A 7564-nucleotide genomic window follows, 5' to 3' on the forward strand; every position below is an offset into this window, starting at 1 on the left:
TTTCATATACAATATTTACAAGTGTAATGCACTCACCATTCGCGGCTTTCTTGATTGAGGCGGCCGCTGCGTACGGGCTCTTGTTCTTCTTCTGACTCGCGCACTCGATTTCCATGTCTTCCTGGTGGTTGAAATCGCCAGGGCCTGATTTCACCAGCAGGCTCCAAAGCGCTTTCATTATTTTCGCCTTCCAGCGAAGCTTCAAAATCAGAAAAAATCGGACCCCGAGTTGGAACTGCTCTCACTTGCACTACTATCAGCCATGTCTACTTTGCTTGGTGTACACGCGTGTGACGTATCAGGTCACGTAATCAAATTCGAAGCGTTTACGGCAGATGACTTACGAAGCTACACTTTGGACAGTTTTTCGAGCTAAAAAAAGCACAAAGAAGCATTCCAAGTGCCTTGTGTCTGTTTCAATGTGTTACCTGAGGTATTTAGACGGTATTCCAAAAAGGTGACTTTTTAGCCGTCAGTTATCCTTTAAACCTAAACTAAAACCAGCGAAAAATGCAAGAAAAATATATTTTTCCAAACCAAACTGTCAAGAGCTTTTGTTGACGTAGAATGGCTGTGTAGCCGCGTCGAGCCACAGAAAGAGCGCGAAAAATGAAGCCTCGTTCATGTGTGTGTGTGTGTCTGACCTTGCTTGAGCCTGCGATCCAATCAACAACCGGTCCCCGGTCAGCGGTCAACTTTAAAAAAGCTGACCTCGATAAGGTCCAACTTGAGCCCGCGAAATGGTCACGTGATACTAGTCAGCGGATACATTGTTTTGACTGGTGTCAATTGACCATAACATCCTTGCATACGGCTGGCGCGCCTGAATTTTGAACTGACCAATCAGCATTCAGCGGGCGGAAAATATTTTAGTGTCCTGACGCAATTGTGTGCAATTGTGTGCTCTCTGATTGGTTAGATACAAAATATTGAAATTTCAGTTGATCGTCTTCGATATCGACATTCAGTCCTAGCCTATCGATCTCTTCATTTATATACATGAATTTTAGATTATATTACAACAGCTTTATACGCTGAATATTTGCAATAATATGGATTGGATCAGTAGAGCGGATTTAAGATTTTATTCAAGGGGGACTAAGATAGTTACAGACTTATTCGGCGGAGGAAGACTTCGCCGACAGGACTCGGCTTCGAAGGCGTTTGTTGAAACCTTCCTCCAGTCCAAAGTACATTTGTACGAGAAACTTCAGATCGTTCCCTCTCTGGCTTTCCGTTGGCAGGGGCTTAAGTCCTTGTCTAGAAACAAATCGGTGGCCTCCTTGCAGTTTAGCGACGGTTTTGGTTGGGGACGGTGATGGGTGAAAGTTCAGTAATGTTTATACAAATTATTGCTACTAGAGAATGAATGTTCACACGAAAGGAGTTTAAATCTGGGAACTTTTCCCTCTAGAGACCACATCGATAACCCACAGAGGATTAAAAAAACGATATACTACAACAGATACAGTAGTAACAAATTAAAAAGTTGATACATTTTTGGGTTTTAAACTTTAAGTTTGGCGCCAAAACCGGGTTACCCGCGGCCGGCAACTCTCTGGCTTATTTTCGCAAGGCAAAACTTTAGCTGAGAAATTATACACTAAATAGCTTGTTCTTCGTCGAAGTTAACCCAGAAATCTCTAGCCAAGTATTAGAATAGGTCAAAACAATTTTAATATTGCTCTAATATTTGTTTAACTTGGGGAAAAAAATAAGAAAAATACCCATGATCGGATCATTTCGAGTGGCATTTGTTGCAGCAAAATAAACTACGTCATTTAGGCACACACGAAACGTAACACTTACGTTAGGACACTAAAATTTTGACTGCCGCGTGCACTGCGGGCGCAACCACCGTATTCAAGGATTGATGTCCAATATCAAAGATGTATGCTCTAAACTAGTAACAGTGTCAAATGGATTGCCTCCTGGATGTGCTCTAAACTTGAGCTCGTGATATGATTACGTGTACTGGTCACATTGGCATACATAAAGGGGCGTACCTACGTACGTACGGACGGACGGACGTTCATGACGTCGTGGCTATAAACCAAATTTTCTCATACGATGGGTTACCATATTTTCTAACTATGGTGCCCCGCGCGCGCGCGCCAAAAGAGCTCCGCTAAAAACACTCCCTTATAATAGCTTCTATAAGAACAATAACTGTACCTTTTAAGTACCTAATAAATAATTTTTGATGTCTGCCGTCACTATCAATAATAGTTTCTAATTTTGTTTTTTATGCTATATAAAATTGTATGTAAGAAGATATGCATTTTTAATTTTCCTTTCTCCATTACGCATTGCTTGTAATTTTATGTATATGACTTTGTGCCCCAGTTAGTTACACGTGGCAGTGACCACAATTTACCTTTGATTATTTATGTAATTTGCTGTTTCCTTTTTTTTTCTTCTTACGTTTGTATAATCTATAATAATCACATTTTTGTAACCTCTTGAAATAGTGCAAAAAATAAAACATCAAACCAGAGAATCCAGGACCGCATTTTGTACAGCGGCTTTTCTCTTTAATTAATATATCTTTAAATATTATGTATTTAGTCAAGTATCTGTATGTGATATGTATTGTAGTTGTAAATGTAATGTCTCGAAGATATTGGCTCTTGTAATTATTGTGAAAGTCGAGATAAAATAAAGTTTATACATGTATGTATGTTACCTTCAGCAGGGCGTGTGCGTGCACTTTGTAATCTGCGACGTCAGTGCTTACCATGTGACAGATAGAATGACTTTTCCCTTGAATATTTAAGCCATCGAAATCTTACACCAAATTGTAATGACAAGGGCGGTCTGGAGCGGTGAGTAGGCCTGGGATTTGTCTCATATGGTGTAGGGGCCGACATATGTCTCCCTTAATGCCTTACCGGGAGGTGAGGTCGGTAGCAGAAAGGAGCGAAGGACCAACTGCTTCCAAAAGCGATTGCACGGGCCGAAATCCCGGGATGACTCGTTTGGTACGACGCTCCAGCGCCTCGTCTGGAGGTACTGCCTTTTTCTCTCTTGTTCAAACATTTCGTCAGCGCATGCACAAATGTTCAGGCTCTCCGATACCTAGCCTACCCAACAAATTAAGATGCTGTTTTTTGCAAGCAATTGAGGTTTGAGTTGATTCTACAGGCATAAACGTAACGTAAGAACAGTGCGTATCTTGTCTTCTCGAGACAGAGGTGAGAGATGGTTTCATGCAAACTGGGCACCTAAAATGCTGAAAACTTCAATCGGTGTTGTATTTGGCTGGTAGGTCTGGGTGACCCGACACTTATAAAAATGAATGAAATGAGAATCGGGGGGCTTTCCTTGTCATGGAATGGCAGAATTACAGCATGATCGAGGCAACTTGAGAAGCAAAAGACTGGCCCTCATCAAATGACTAAAGAGCAGCCGGAGGAAAAAGTAGTGAAAAGAAGATCTCTAGCCAGATACTAAGGAGTAGTCCTGGTGTGTGCTGTTAACGTAGGACTTTTGATTTCTGAACACGTTTTTATTGTTGAAAATTCGCGACAAAGTACTGCTTTTTTTTCGCAGTTATCCTTGTAGCAATCATCTTGTCAAAGAAATGGTATAATGTAAATAAGAGTATACCGAGATTTATATTAGCAAATTACCTGTCCTCTTACCACTCAGTTAAACTCTACATCTCTATGCCATGAGCGCATTCAAAATCTTCTCAAGTGTAATCTTCGCGGAAATTACATTCTGTCTTTCAATAAACCTTAATATATTTTTTTTCTTACGTATCAGGTACCGTAGTTATTCAGTTATAAGGCCCACGGTTTTTTCAAGAAAAATCTGTCTTTGGGTGGCAAGTTAGTGTTAAATTTGGGGTGCGTCTTATAGCCAAGTATTTTCGCGCAACAAAATCTGAAGATCACAATTTGAAAAGAACTTGCAGTTTAAACAACACAAGAAAAGGACACTAGTTGTCAATTAAAAAAAAGAATAGTGCTTTTAGAGACCTTTAGAACACTAAACGACTTCAAGAGAAAAGCAAAGAAAAGGAAATTTGCATACATGCTTAAAAGCACGTGCTCAGTAACGTGATACCGATGACAACAACACCATTGTTCGAAACTTGTTTCGAATTCCGAGAATCGTGTTTGTCGCTCGCATGAAAAGTTTCTTCTCTGAACAAACAGTGTGGAGATAAAACATACCTTCTTCGTTCATCCAGCCTTTCTTGTGCACTGAAATTTGCATCCTTGGTGGCGTGTTGATATTCAGCTGTCGAACACCTTTGAATATGACTTTCGGTGGGAGTTTTTCGCCGTTCGCTTTCGCTTGAAGTCTGAGGTCTGAACTCTGACTATTTATTAAGCCGGAAGGTCATGCGTTGTATGTTTATCATTTCAGGTGTCAACTTTTAGCTTTTGTTTTTACATATATCATTAAATGCGTGATTTTTTCACTTTGTTTACGTTAACCAAAAGAGTTCGCATGTCAATTGTGTAAGGATAATTACTCTCAAGTTCATCACATGAATGCGCTACCAGATTTTATCCGTACCACTGAGTTTACCAGAGAATCTAAGACCGCATTTTGTACAGCGGCTTTTCTTTTTAATAAATATATCTTTAATATCATGTATTTAGTCATGTATGTATTTTCGTTGTAAATGTAACGTCTCGAAGACATTGGCTCTTGTAGTTATTGTGAAATTCGAACGAAGTTTATGCATGAATGTATGTTACTATCAGCATAGCGCGTTCGTGCACTAGGTAATCTGCGCCTTCAGTGCTTACCATATGACAGATAAAATGGTTTTCCCCTTGAACATTTAAGCCTTCGAAATCAAATCTTACATTAAATTGTAATGACAAGGGCGGTCTGGAGCTGTGAGTAGGCGTGGGATTTGTCTCATATGGTTTAGGGGCAGACATATCTCTCCACCAAGGACGTACCGGGAGGCGAGGTCGTTAGCAGAAAGCAGCCTCATAGTTATATCCATCAAAGTTCAATCCTCTATTGAAGTCATCAAGAGCACGTTCTCTCTCTTGTGACATAACAGGGTTCTCGATCTCTGTAATACCGATTGATTCCAGTTCCCAGAATCTTTTCAATGTTTCGTTGACTCCACTGTTTTCTACAACTGTCAGCATGGATGAAGTGTGCTTTGATTAGCGGTTTACTTGTCCAGTGACACTCCAGCCGAGACAAGATTCCACAGCAACAAGTGAATCTCTCTTACAGACCCCAGTCACAAATGAGTAGTAGTGGTCTGCACCAACAAGAACATCTACTTGAACTGAATCACGAGGATAATTATCTACAAGAGTTAAGCCTTGAAGATGAGAGTTCTTATGGAAGTCCATCTATACTGGTCCTCCGAGAGGAATACAAATTTTGGGAAAAGAAAGGGCCTCTATCTCCACCTTTGAATCTCCCTTAATTGGTGAAAGGGTAAATTTCACTCTTTGGAATCTCTTCGTTTCGCTGCTTTCCCCACCTTGCGTTGTGACACTTAATAGCTCTGAGGGACCTTGCAGGTCAAGGGCCTCTGCAATGTTCTTTCGTATATACGAACGTTGACTCTCTGAATCTAGTAAAACACCGACTGTTACTCCTTGACCCTTAACAATTAACCTGGCCATTGCTGTCTGTACGAGTGTTTCTCTCATAGGTAATGCAGGCTTAGTTGAAGCCAATCCACTTAAACTAGTGTTGCTTAGGTGCCAAGGTGTAGCAACTGACTGCTGCCCATGTAATAACCAGTGATGTCGGTGACTACAATTCGCCACAAAACACTAGAATGGCGCAAAAAATTCTGGAGAAGTGCTTGTGGTTGCTAGGTTTTAAACAATTGATACACATTTGTTCTCTTGCACTAGTTTCCATCTGCCATCAAGTGATTTTTCATTAAACACTGGGAAATTTTGTGAGTCATGATCTGCCTTGTAGAAATTACAATTTAGCTGTGTTGGAGGGGCGTGTTTCACCAAGTAGTGCAGAAGCAGTTTACATCTCATTCTCACCACCCATTTTTGGAAATGGAGACTTTCTTCGGTTTTCTTTACCTTTATCAGCACTGTGATTGCCTGGGGTGATGTTCACAGTGAACCTCTTTCTCTTGCATATGCATCTTTGGACACAACTTGTTGGTTAAGAAATTTAAAGAACAATTCAAGGCCTATTTCATCTTCTTGGGTATCTGCAAGTTTCAATTCCCATTTTTCTAAGAACTGAGGTGATAACTTGGACTCAAAAAGGGGTAACAAAATACATCCATGGTTCATTGGATCTTCTCCAAGAGCCACTAAAGCTCTGGTTCTGTTCATCATGAAGTATCATAGATATCTATGAGGGAGGATGCATCAACAACAGACTTAGCATCCATCTTGATGTCAGATTTTACTAGAAATGAGATGATCATACGTTTTCTTCCATACCTGTGTCTAAGGCATTCAACAGCTGCTTCATAATTTGCTCCAGTTACTTCAAATCCATCTATTGCTTTCAAAGCATTTCCAGTTAGCACTAAGCGTAGATAAGTAAAATTCTAAACATTTGGTTGAAATTTCAACACATCGCCATTAAACTTTGGCAACTCAATTCTCGGTAATTTCAGATTTGAGGATAGACAACTATAGCTATCCTTCGAGGAATGATCTCCCACATCGCAATCTTTCTTTTGGAATTCATGAGCAGCATCCACATCTTTATCTACTTCACTCAGAATGTTTCCCCATCTGCGGAGTTCCTCCTGCATCATATCCTCTGCAACAAGCGCGATTTATTCTTTTCTCAGTTGAAGATAATTCTCAGGGTACACAGTTACCCTTTCAATTCTCAACTGCACTTTGATTTTGTTGTTTGCATTTTGACTTACAGTGTAGCATGAAAATTTTGCGGGAGTTTTATTTTGCAGATTGGCGATTTTTTGTGGTTTACGGGAACAAATTTTTGCGGTTCGAGATGACTGAAATTTCTGGTGGGAACTAATTTTTGCGATTCTCTGTTCAAGTAGCAGAATATTAAGTGTAAGAAACCTTAATATGGTATTTTCAACTTTTATTTTACGGTCTGTTGAGTCAAATTTCACTCTACTTACATATTTGACCCATCGCAGAAGTCGTTGTACCAGCAAATACCACTGCGTTTAACCAACCCCTTGATGTATCAATCAATCGCTCGTGTAAACATTTCATGAGGGAAAAATTTGGTAGCATCGAAAACGAAGACCCACTCGAAAACATGGAAAAATCTCAGCCCGGCTAACCGAGCTAAGATTTTTTCATGTTTTCGAGGTCTTAGGTCTTCGTTCTTTGTTTTCGATACTATCAGAAAAACTTCAAGGATGGTATGCTGGAAAAGTTGAGAAGAAGATAAACGCTGGGCAAAACACCAGTGACATTGCAACTGAGATGGGCATTCCAGTTATGCGTGAGCTTACCTCACGTTGGTTGATCGATTTTTTTCAATACTTGCAGAAAAATCCCGCGATCATCGACAATGGATGGAAAAAATGCGGACATCACAGACGCCCTAACATATGGTGTTCCTTCAGATGACCCATTCGCACCAATCTTATGAACTGAATTGC

General features: G+C 40.2%; 1 pseudogene; it reads right to left on the reverse strand.

Moving 5' to 3' along the window:
* Positions 1-264, reverse strand: part of LOC137996385 (P2X purinoceptor 7-like) — a 1307-nt pseudogene extending 1043 nt beyond the window's left edge.
* Between the last annotated feature and the right edge of the window lie 7300 nt (positions 265-7564).

This window comes from Montipora foliosa, chromosome 3, assembly GCF_036669935.1.
Source record: "Montipora foliosa isolate CH-2021 chromosome 3, ASM3666993v2, whole genome shotgun sequence".
Lineage (NCBI taxonomy): Eukaryota > Metazoa > Cnidaria > Anthozoa > Scleractinia > Acroporidae > Montipora > Montipora foliosa.